Below are 12,533 nucleotides of genomic sequence, written 5' to 3' on the forward strand. Positions count from 1 at the left end.
TGTGATTTTTCAGCTAGAAATCTGTGCAGTTGTTTCAGCTTAGGAAAATGGGAGACCAGCCCTTCACCTTCGTTCCCACTGGAGATAGTGCTACTGGCAGCAAGGGAGGTTCTATGCTGGAGCAGACATGAAGGGAACAGGAAGAACAGATGTAGGGGACAGCTCTGCATGCCTGGAAGTTAAGTCATATACATTTTTGAAGTGATTATTAATTTGATATTCCCATCCTCAGAAGCAGATTTAACCTTCTAGCGAGTAAGTTATCTACATAATCCTCACCACTGCAATATCCGAATGCTTAGGAGTTTTAAGCTGGGCATCCCGATGATCAAGTTCACAAAGACTAGGTGTAAGGCTGATGGCTTCACACTCAGGTTTTCCTATGGGTGGAAGCTCGAACGCAACACGGTAGCACATATCAGTTCTACCTTTCAGAGCGAGGGTGATTTGTCAGGATTAGCCTCAGGGGTATTTCTAATACCTTCCCTTTACTTGTGGTGATTAAACAGGACTGAAGATATCTTCCAGTCCCTTCCAACTCCTACATCTTTTCTTGGGGATTTATATAGAAGAGAAGATGCTATAATGCAGCTAGTAGCCAATACATCTCACAAGGACAACATAAATTCACTTCAATAACACAAGTTTAGCCTTCCCCAGCTTGTAATTGTACCTCTGCATTACCATGTGGGTCTTGCCACATTAACGCTCAACCAGAACCACCCCACTAAAATTTATGAATAATAATGGAAAATAATTCTATGGTTTACTGTCCAAAAGTAAGGAGAGGAGACTTCCACGCTTAATGTAATCATCTCTGCTTCTGCGAGACAGGAAATAAAGGTGCCCTAAACATGACAAACAGAAAACGATATGGACAAAAATAGGGGAAGAGAGCTGCATAACAAAGGTGTCTTTCATAACTGTCCAGGGGAGACTGAAAAGGCTGAAAATGAATTGCAGCAAGGATAACTTTGAAGAGAAATTTTCAGCTTCCTTAGCTCCCAGATTCACATCCTCGTGCACAAACTTTAGAGAAAAAGCAAAACGCAGATGCCCAGGAGTTCTGAAGCAGAGGATAAGACCTTTATGCTTGCTTTCTTGCTAGGTTTGTTACTTATTCAGTCCATGATTGTAGCTTAAAGTTTTCATAACTGGAGGAGTTACATTAATACAAGAAATAGAATTCTGCATATGAAAAGCCAACAATAAGTTATGGGCAAACATATAAAATGGAGTCAACTCTATGCCTCAAACTTTGAAAATCAAGTCATTTTTACAAAGGTGCTTGGCAGCTGAGGACTTCCTGACATCTTGGAAAAGTGAGGGACATCTTTTCTAGGGGAAAAACAAAAAAAAAAAGCCCGACAGTTTCTTGAAGTGCTGATACTTAAACTTCAATTTCGGTTTTCCCTTTCTTTCTTTTGACTATAAACATGTATTTCGCCTTCTTTGAAGACTATATATAATCTCTAAGAGAAATCTTGTAATGACTATGGTAGAAGCAGGTGTGGTTCCAAAGATGTTCTGTGAGGTTTTATTTTTCCTCTAACAGAATCAGTCTGGAGTACAGAATGATTGAAATATTAAGGTGCTATAATTTCAAGGAAAATTATACATTAGTAGTGTGGAAAATTAAAAAGCTTATTTGAATTATTTTATTTCATTCTGAGATTATTTTTAATATCAAAGTAGATGTTATTAGGAGCTAAATAAACATCTTGAGCAAGCTTAACCAGGGAACCTCGGATAGTCATTGAAACATGCTTATAAAGGTACTCTACAAATATAATGGAATACATAGGACATACTGTGAGAAGATATTCCTGCCTTTACCTGCTACTGTTTTAACAGTGTGAGGATATTTTCTTCCTTCTTTAGGTGTGAAGGGGCCCTTACTGAATAGCAGGAAAAAAATAAATGAAAACATTAAAATAAAGAAAACACAAATATTCTAGTGCTGGGATCCTGGGGCACCCCGAGGTGATTTATCTTTTTCACCTTACTTCAGTGATATAGCAACTGCTCTTATTTCCCATGTTAGGATTCAAAGATGACACATTTCTACGTGATATGTAAGTCTCCTCCTTGGACTCATACAACCCATAATATTAAGCAACAATGCTGTCCTCAGGTCAGCTGTGTCACAAAGTTAAATTTCCTTATAAAATAGTAGGTGCAGCTAGGGAAAAAAAAGGAAAGAAAATTCTTGGGGGCTTGATTTGTCTCCTACGTAGTCAGAACTCTGAAGTCACCCATTGGCAGGTTTCAGGCATTGAAACCTCATATCCCGAAACAAATCTCAAAAATTAATATTTTGCCAGCAAGGCAAACAGACACTTCATGGTCTCTGAAAAGCTTCTAGCTTTGACCCAGTTTCCATCATGATTGCAGGCAGCACCTCTGACACCAGACACAGCTTTATGAGTGGTCTCAGTCAGCACAAATCAGCGTTAATCAGAAAAAGACCCTAGATTTTTAGTATTATATTTTAATATGTTTAGATTTAGTGATACAGTTAAATACATTTTCATCTCACAAATCTCTACAAGCATGGCTTGACACCATGAGTGTTCAAGCATGTGGCACGATCCTGGGAAGCGTTGGTGATTTACCCCTCTGGTTCTCACAAAGGACCCAGTTTGTTAATAAACAAACTTGAAACTCACATCAAGGCCAAATTTGATCTCAGTCAAAATAAATCATCTTTTGCACCCTGGTTTTAAATCATGTATCTTAAACTTAGAACTGGCCAGTAGCTACACTTTTCCCTCTTCTTCACTAATGTTTGTAAGTTTAGCTGCTCATCAGTGAATATCATAGGGAATAAAGATGTTCCAAAGCAACACAAGAGCTCATGGATAGAAGACTGTCTCCTGTCCACATTTCTTATCACACAGCCAAACTCTACCTGGCATTAAATACATATTTAAATCATGCAGATACAAGTAAAGCTCAATCAATGCTATTACCCCCTATACAAGTTTGGCATGACTTCCGGGTGGGTAGTTTGAGATCTATTCCTGATACTTGAAACATCTTAATACTCTCCTGGAATAAAGTGGCACTGCTACCTTAAAAACAAAAACAAAAACAAAACACACACAAAAAAAACCCCAAGGAAGCCACAGTAATTATGCAATCATTTTTAAAGACCACCAGTATGGTGTATGTATATCACAGAATACAGTGCTCAAAACCAAGGCATGAAATAGCTACCCAGGTTTTTTAATATTATTCAACTTTCTTTGGCCTTTTCCCACTTTCTCAAACATTTTTAGTTGTCAAAAGTCTTATTTCCATATCTGAGGCTACTAAGTCTACTGCATGTAAAGGAGTTGTGATTATCCTTAAAGTGTATCTGACATTGCTATTAATGCTTTAAACTTGCTACCAGTGCATTTTTGCAGTTTCATCCGTTTAGCAGAACTGACACGTATAAAAGCTTTGAAAATTCAATGTATTAATCTCTAAAAGCATGTGTGTAGTGATTACTTAACCAATGAGATGTTTTTTCAGTTCTACAAGTTGGCTCAGTAACAGCACAATATTAATAATGCTTTAGCTTATACTTTTTCAACCTGTTTTCCATTGCTCCCATCTGTTGATAGACTAAAATTGTGTTTACAGAATCACTCATTTTCTAACTTTTTTTTTAATTCATCTGAGAACACTCATAACCATTTTTATTTTCTAAGAGACTGCGAAACCCCAAAACTTGAGGCTCAGCTTGATTCTCAGAGACGTTAATAGAACTGCAAAGTAGCTTCATTGATTTGAAGAGTTATTTTGTTTTCACTCTGTAACGGATGAGAAAAAGACTTTTCTTCTCATTACTATTCCAATTAAACACATGCCTTTAGTTCAGTTCACTGTCTTTCTCACCAAACTATGACTTGAGGCAACCCCAGGGTCTGTTACAACATCAGTAGTTATATGTACATTAAAAATGGCAATACGCCACGGGGAAAAAACCCAGCCAGTTGTCATCGACACTGCAAACTCAAATCCTCTGGGATGCCCAAAAGGGAGAGCCAGAAAGAAATAATTATAATGCTGCGTGCTATCCACTAATTTTGGATAATCTACCAGCTTCAATGCCGTGTCACCCCTGCTATCCACCAAGACCTCAAGGCCCCAGACACGTGGCTTGGTACTAAAGTCTCTGTAATGGTAACTGTTCTACACGTTAATAATTTGTGTGGTCAGAAAGAAGGAAATGGAGAAGTCTATCCTCCTCAAGACCCTGAACTCCCTTCCCCGCACTGAGTGCAGGTGAGAGATTGGCATAAAGAAATAAAATCTTCACAAATAACTCTCAGAACTGTAACTTAGGCCACTGTTTTCACTCCTATTCAATAGGCTTGCTGGAGTAAACACTCGTTTAAAAATTGCTCAAGGACCTCAACATTTGGCCCCAAATCAATGTGTATATAAATGACTTCATTTACAACTATGTTTTTATGCCAGATTTAATGTCAACAGCCTAACAGTGCGTTGGATTTCATTTATAGGATTTATTAATTTTTATCTAATGAACAATTTCACAAGGCAATTTAGATGATTACAACTGTGAAATGTTTGCAATGAGGAGCAGATCTTGCCAGCCTCGCTCACTTGTAGTGCCACTTACATAAAAAATAATTGAAAACAATTGTACATTAAAAGCACAAAAGCAAACAAGTTCAAAAACACTTAGTCTACACGAGAAAAAGAAGCAAAACAGATATTTTCATTCAATTCTGAGTCACATGTTGTCTCCGTCAGGTACAGCTGAACTTGCTGGAGCAGGCTGAGTGAGAGGAAGCAGCATGGCATGCTGGTGTGAGGACCACACCTTTGGGTAGGCATTACCAATGAGTTGTTTTGGTTACAACAGGTTGTTCCTATGACAAAACCCCCATTGATTACAGCAGGAGCAGAATGAGGTCAAAGCTAAACATCCTAAAATCTCACCTGATCACTTCAACAAATTTGAAAATTAAAGCAAGCAAACATTTCTTTGGTTATGTACCATAGTGAATGAAAGAGTGGCTTCTTTACCAAAAAGGTCGTCTGCTGGGTAATGTGTTTTGGGGGTGGTTTTTTCATAGTAGGACATTGTTATTAATTGCAAATGGGAAGCTTTGTAGTATAATTCCAAGATCAGAAGGAGAAAGCATTTTTTAGATATCTTTTGCTTAGGTGGATAGAATCTTCCCAGCACCAGTGCTCAAAAACAGTTACCAGCATCACACTCAGTTTACTTCCAACTCCCCTTCACCCAGCAATAATTATATTTCTTTTGTGTGCTTCAGCAAACAGAGATTGTTTGCCATAAAATTAACTTGACATGATTCAAAAAGAAATGCAAAACATTTTATAAGGAGTCAGAGAGCACATGCTGCAGTTGTGAACAAAGGTTTCAACGAGAACGGGGCAGACTTGTGCTTTCAGCTGGGGGAAGCTTCATTACAAATTAAGTTTTGTTTCCTTTACTTGCTGCAGCACAATGACAGCTTTGACAGACATATGGGTTGTTTAGAATTGTAAAGGCTTTTTCATTTGAAGTGCTTTAGGAATGTATTTAGCTGCAGTATATGACGCCGGCACTTTTTATTTAGCTGTATTCTGCTAAATGTAGTTTGTAATTGGGACACCTTTCAGTCTGTGCATAGGAAAATCTGTTTTGGTCTACTTCTGCATTGCTGAGCTACTCGCGCAGCAGGTCCTACTAAAGGCCATGCGTTTTATACTGCACATTGCCATGCATTTCAACACCATGCATATTATTGTCATTTATCTCTATGGGAACAGGAAGATACTTGAGGCTGTCCTGTCTCTGAGCAGACAACCAAAACCACAAGGTCTTTATGTCATTTAAACCTTGTTCCAAAAAAAAAAAAAAAAAAAAGAATGAGTAAAGACACTCCAAGCTGTTGGTTCTCAGGTTTTGTCTTGTTGCAAGAGTTGCAGTTTCAGGTCTGGTATAATGCTGTAAGGTTCTGCTTGAAAATGTCACAGTCTGCCACTATGGCCCTGGTGTGCATCATAGCGGTGAGCCATGTCACATCTTTTGCTTGGTTCAAGAACGTGTTGGTTTGTTGTATTTTTTTTTAACCTCATAACTACATACACAGAGACAGATCCTGACTTCAATTACATTGTATAATACTCAGAGTAAAGTCGTTTGCTTGAGTGGAATTATACTAGATGACACAAGCATGGCTGAGATTAGTCTGTAGCTGATTATGGGATCTGTAAACCAAATGGCGTTCTTTCTGGCTCACGCATTCACCACTGCCAATAAAGACTGTGCAGCTCTAAACTCTAATTAGTTCAGAATGCAGAAACAACTTCATGCTGCAGCTAAGAGATGGGAAAACACTAGACTTGTAAACTGCTAAGTACTGTTAACTAAACCGGAACAGAACTTGGGGTTTCTTTGCCCAAGCCTTACTGGTTCTACCAGTAGGATATAAAACACACACAAAAAAGAAGCAATCCTCAAAGCCAACCAAATGTCCGGAGAAAGTCTCCAGGCAGAAAGGCAGCCGTATTTTCCACAGACCTGGCCACTGGTTCCTCCTGTTCTAAGGTGCATAATCTCCCAGAGAATAAAGCCTTCCCTTCAATATGGGAGGACAGTGCTGCCCCCACCTTCTGTTGATCCTTCATCTGCCTCCTATCATCTGCACCGTAACTGCACCCTTGCACCCACTGTTTCCTCACAGCTGTAATAACACGGGGCCCTATAGTAGCAGGCCATCTTAAATGAAAATTCCTTATTACTACATTGAGCAGAGGGTCTCTTAAGATATCCTGGCACTGGTAGTGCTTGGAAGGTTTTTATATCTTCAACGTTAATAACTTTTAAAAGCCTGTATAAAACATAATTTAAAGGGTCAACCAGAAACTTGTCCTCCAGGCTACTGTGGTGTTTCAGGTATTTTGCTGTTCTCTGGAAAAAGCCCTTTGAGAACTGGTGCTACCTGGTATAGGGTGAGGGAGGAACAGTTGCTTTATATAGACCTCTGCAAAGACTGTTATTTGATTATCAGTGAATTAACACTACATTTTGGGGGAGGTGACGGGGGAGGGACACACGACAACAGGGACGGACAGAAAGGCTCATCTATAAGCACATTAGACCCAGAAGAGAAAGGATAGAATAAAAAGGAACTGTGAGAATGAAAAAAAGAAGTTATAATCTTTGACTTTTCTTTGAAAACTTAAAAATATCTTTTGCATGCACAAGAGTCTCTTGGGTGCCAGCTTCAGAACTAACTTAAAGAAAATTTTCATGTCATTTGTCGTTGATGTAATGTAAGAATCCCTTCTTACAGTCTTTCAGTGAGATACAGGGTAGAAAACTGGACTCCCACTCACAGGCAGATTTCCCCCCCCCCCCCGCCCTTTGCACACTTGTCAAAGAATATGTCTTCTCCTCTTAGAATAACGAGAGCCTATTCACAGAAATTCTGCGAGCAAGGCCGGCCTCCATTTCCCATCAGTGAAACAGGCAATGTGTAGTGTGTTTCAAAAGACTCATTAATAAGTAGTCATAAACACGAAGTTTAAATAAACATATGCAAATCCTGAAGAGTTATTTTGTAAGAAATATGTGGGGTCACACCTCACTAAGTATTTTTCTAGCACTTGATGTTTAATTTTTTTTTCCATTAACAAAACTGTGTAGGTTGGCCTTTTAATTCTGGGTTTGTAATTGAGCCTGCATTCAAAGGGAAAAGACCAGATGATCCTGACAAGCTTCTGCAGCGCCTCTGAACTCATTTGTTCCCAGGTTTGGGCTGCAGATTTTAATTTTTTTATTATTTTATTTTTTTATTTCTTTTATTTTTAAGCAATTTACCATAAAATACCTGATGATTATTTTTGTCAGGACACAGTTCACATTTTTCTCTCCATCTCACAATCTTAAACCTTTATATACAACTCAGCTCTGATAACTAACCGAGGAAGATAGCCTGCTGTTCTTACTCAGCCAAAAATTGCAGAATGTCAGAGATACAGCAGGAAGAACATTTGGCTGCTTCTGTCACTCACAACAAAATCTCTAACATTTTGTTTTATTTAATGGCTTCACTTTTCATAAGATGATTCAAAACCCTATAGGGGACCTACATTAGTCTGCTGACATTTTTCTACTAGTATAATCATTATGTCCTTCTACAGTCTGCTTTTCCTCTGTGCAGAATTTCTCCCTGACACAGAAAGGTTTAGTTAAAGACCTCAAGGTGGAGAGCTGGAGAAGCCAGAACAGCTCTTCAGCATAAGGTAAGGTGGAGGGCAACGTTTTTTGTATAACTATGCGTGTGCTGGGATGCCTGGCAGCTGATAACATCAGATAGCGGATGAACACAATGCAACTGAGAAGAAAGAATCTTCCTACACTAAAAAAAATAAAATAAAATAAATACTGGGGGTGAGGGGAGAAGCGTATATGCCTTTCTTTACACTCCATCAGGCAAAATACATTGCAGGTTTCAGCCACTTATACCACAGCAGGAATGTGGGTATCTCTAACGCAGTACCTACTGCAGCGTACACCTGTGTATCATCCCCACTGGTCACAAACCATAACAATTCCATTTGATTACTCCATGCAAAGGCTACCCTACTGCTTTGTATTAAAAAAAAAAAGGTGGTTTTTTTTTTTTTAAAGCAAGAAGAATCAGGCCTCACTGGAGTCTAGTATCATTATAAAACACAGGGCTACTGCTAAATGCTTGGAGGTTGAGCTTTGGTTGAAGGACAACAGTCCCTGGAGTCAGCTGTGCTTTTCAGGCAGGGTTACAGCTAGCCCCTTGAGCACGTGTCTTTTCGTTGCTAAGCAGGTGCAGATCTGAGATCAGAATAGAGCACTTGGGACAAAAAGAAAGTAAATCCACCTCCTCAGATTTAAAGACAATATTGCCTTGGTAACAGGTAACACATGTGAAGTACGTGGTTAATTAAGGCTTCCAGTTATAACAGCGACAAAACAGAAATGAAAATGAGAAGCACTGTAGCAAAATATAGACAGTCCTTAATAGTCAGGTAGCTTAAAACATATTAGGATAACACCATTAAACAATTGAAAAAGACAACTGTGTAGGTCAGATAGAAAAAAAGCCCACAAAAGTCTGGAAAACTTTGTGGACTGGAGCGTTCTCAGGACAAGAAAGCATTCGGAGAGCTCATGCCCTATTCAATGGTGAGTGAGAGGAGGAGTACAGGGACGAGGGGTTGAAGTTCTCTGAAGCTATTTTAAAGGAAGAATAGATCGCATCCACAGTTTTTAAACTGTCCACTGTCATTACATACAAGGATTATTCAAAGCCGAAGCAGACAAAGATGTCTGTGCTGAACACCATTCATCCTTCTTCAGCAAGCAACTCTGACCTCGCCAGGCCCTCTTGGGAAAAGTACGAGAGATGTGAGCACAAGGCTAAGCATTACGGAGCTGGAGGAACTGAAACAGCATCCCTCTAGCACAATAAGCAACCACTTTGACAGCAAGAAATGGAATATGAAAACAAACACGTAAATAACACTAGGTGAAACAGACCCAGTTTACACAGTGGAGCATACAGCTCACTAAAATTAAAGGTTGAAGAAGAGGCCAGTGAGTTTTCCATAGTTGTTAAATTCTGGACAATGCTTGCAATGAAGGAGTCTGAAAATCTGAAAACATATCTAGCCTGAAAGAAAGAAGAAAAAAAAAAAAAAAAAAGAAAATCTATCTCAGCTGGTCACATTGCTGGATATTAGAATCCCATCATATTCATAATACAGAGATTTTTGACTCACAATTAACAGACAAGCAACTTTTTAAACCTCCATCTGATTAAATGGGAAACTTTGAAAGAGAAAATATTTCCATTTATGATACACGATGTTTACTCCTAACTAAAAGTAGCTAACTGGTCTTTTTAAAAAGTTTATTACAGAAGTGTCAAATTCTATTTATTTCATAGGTCATTTATGACAAATATGAATGCATTCTTATGCAGAGGACTAACATTAGGTATAGCTCCCAGACCACTGGTACACCCATTTGGGTAGCCAAAAGCTGAATCTCAGGCCACAGCAGTGCCAGCTGACAGATTTAGACCAGTGTTGACAAGCCAAAGAAAATTATTTATTTCTATTCCCCATTTAGGCATGTTTATGTTCAGATATTACATAGAAACTTGTGAACAGTGCCATGCAATTATAGACTGAAAGTATTTTCATGTACGTAAAGGGTGTACAGCACCAGGAGCAGCACAGCCACTTAAGGCAAACTCATAACTACATGTTTTAACTCAGTTTGGGGAAAGACTGCTAAAAAAGTCAAAGCAGAGGATGCTCACGGCACCTAAAGTCAAGCTGCTTCTCTGCTGAAATACTGAATGAGGTGGGTAAATTCTGGCAGATTTTGACTCGCTGCTTTTGTTACTCTCTAAAGGGGATGATGATAAATACTCAGCAGATTCACAGAAATCTGGACAAGATTGAATGGCTTTTGCAGAGGTCTTCAGTAGCACGTGGTAGTAGGCATTACTTATAATTCTGGGGTTATGCTAAATTTGGCCTAGCAACCTACAACTGAAGGACAGGATCAATCTACTACCTAATCTTTTAAGACAGCCAATGGGTTTGGGATGTTTTCAGAGAGTCACAGCGATAAAATATCAGCCATATTCTCCTACTCTGAACTATTTATATAACTCCAGAGCAGAGCTTTTCAGTAAATACAGAAATCTAGTTATTGATCACTTGTAATGCTTAATTCCGTTCTGAGGGGTAATGGCCTACATTTCATGGATACATTTCATTACAAGACTATTTATTCATTTTGCATTTTGTAAATGCTTTAGCAGAGAGATATCAATGCAAGTTTGCAGGGTAGTAAGTTGAATTGGAAGACTTGTTAGCAGTCTCCAGCAAAATGTGAGCAAAATGACATTAGCTTGCCATGATCTCCTAATGTAGTTAATAGAATCACAGGAAAACAGGGATAGGATGGACCCAGAAAGACTGTGTTGTGTATCTCCTTGCCTTAAGGGAAGCTCAAATATATTGCATCTGACAAAACTTTGTCTAATTCAGTCCTTAAAGATCTCTAGTGACACTTAACAACCACCTCAGAAAAATCTATTCCAATGATGCTTCATCTGCATCATTAGAAAGTTTGCAGCTGGCTGGTTGTTTGTTGTTTTTATGTCTTGTCTGAATCTTTTGTGCAGCAGTTCATGCTCATTGCAATCTGTCCTACCACCTGGAATACAGAAAACACCTTAGATCCTCCTTTCCTACCAGATTCTTAAAGTTTTCAGAAAGTATATATTCCCCCATCAGCTTTCCCTTCCTCCATCCTTTCAACTATTTTTGGTTTGTGTCATTCAGCCAGTAATGTCTTGTTCACAAGGCTCTGATCATTCCTGCTTCTGGTCTGTGTCCTGCTTTAAGTGCAGCGCCCAGGACTGAACGTTATATATTCTGCTAAGCTTTTACTATCACAGGAGCTACTTGTACTTGTAAGAGCTAACTGTATGCTGTGCGCATCAGAGCCTTGACTCTTCTGCTGCTTTTGCACAACGGAGTGATCTTGGTCACTCTTTGTTTGGCTTGTGACCCAGTTTAACTCCTATCTCTATCTTTGAAGACAAATTGTCCCTGATTCTGAAGTGAACTGTTGATAACAGCTCTGAATGCATTAATACAGCTCATCTTGCGCTCCAGCAACCACAGCTCCAGCATTTCCCTACCTGGCTCGTGAGAACGCAATGAAAACAGCCTGGCCTCAGCAAAGTTCTAACAGGATCTAACACCTACCATCATTAGACCCAATGACTAATGTCTTAAAAGTCACTACACACCATTTGTTTGCTGTCCTTGATTGGAGTTCAGCAGCCCCAGTTGATCAGAAAGGTTCTAATCTCTTGAATCTTTTAAATTCTTTTTGCCTGTCTCCCTCCTTCCTTTCCCAAAGATTGCATCTGCCAAATGATGGAGCTCACAAAGTAACACACTTTTTTTTTTGCTTGACCTTCCTGAACAAGATTTATCCCTTTTCTATCAATATTCCAGCATATCTCATCAAGGCCCTGCTACAGTAAGTCAAAATCTTGGTACATATTAAAAATTCTGTGGATAGATCTTGTGCAGGCAGCTAAATCAGATATTCAGTCACTAACACAGGACTTGCTAGGTCAGTTACAGAACGGAAAGGGAGAAGCTGAGAGGAAAAAGTTTGGAAATTGTGGAGGTTTATTAAGGGCTGTGAAAAGAAAATATTGGAATGATACAAGCCATGTTTCACAACAACAGCTGGAGAAATATATGAGAATATAGGTGCCAAATATGTGCCAAATATATGCATGGACAGCGTCTATTTTATGGTATGCCTAGAAAGGTGTGCAGGGCCCTGCGGCCATGTATGAACATAAAAATACATCTTGAACTACAGCCAGGAAGAAAATCTGTATGAAGCTACTTATACAACCAGGCATCGCAGAACTGGAGAGCCTTAGCAGGCGCACTGTAACACACACTTATACCACATG

The sequence above is a fragment of the Falco naumanni genome, chromosome 13 (genome assembly GCF_017639655.2).
Source record: "Falco naumanni isolate bFalNau1 chromosome 13, bFalNau1.pat, whole genome shotgun sequence".
NCBI lineage: Eukaryota > Metazoa > Chordata > Aves > Falconiformes > Falconidae > Falco > Falco naumanni.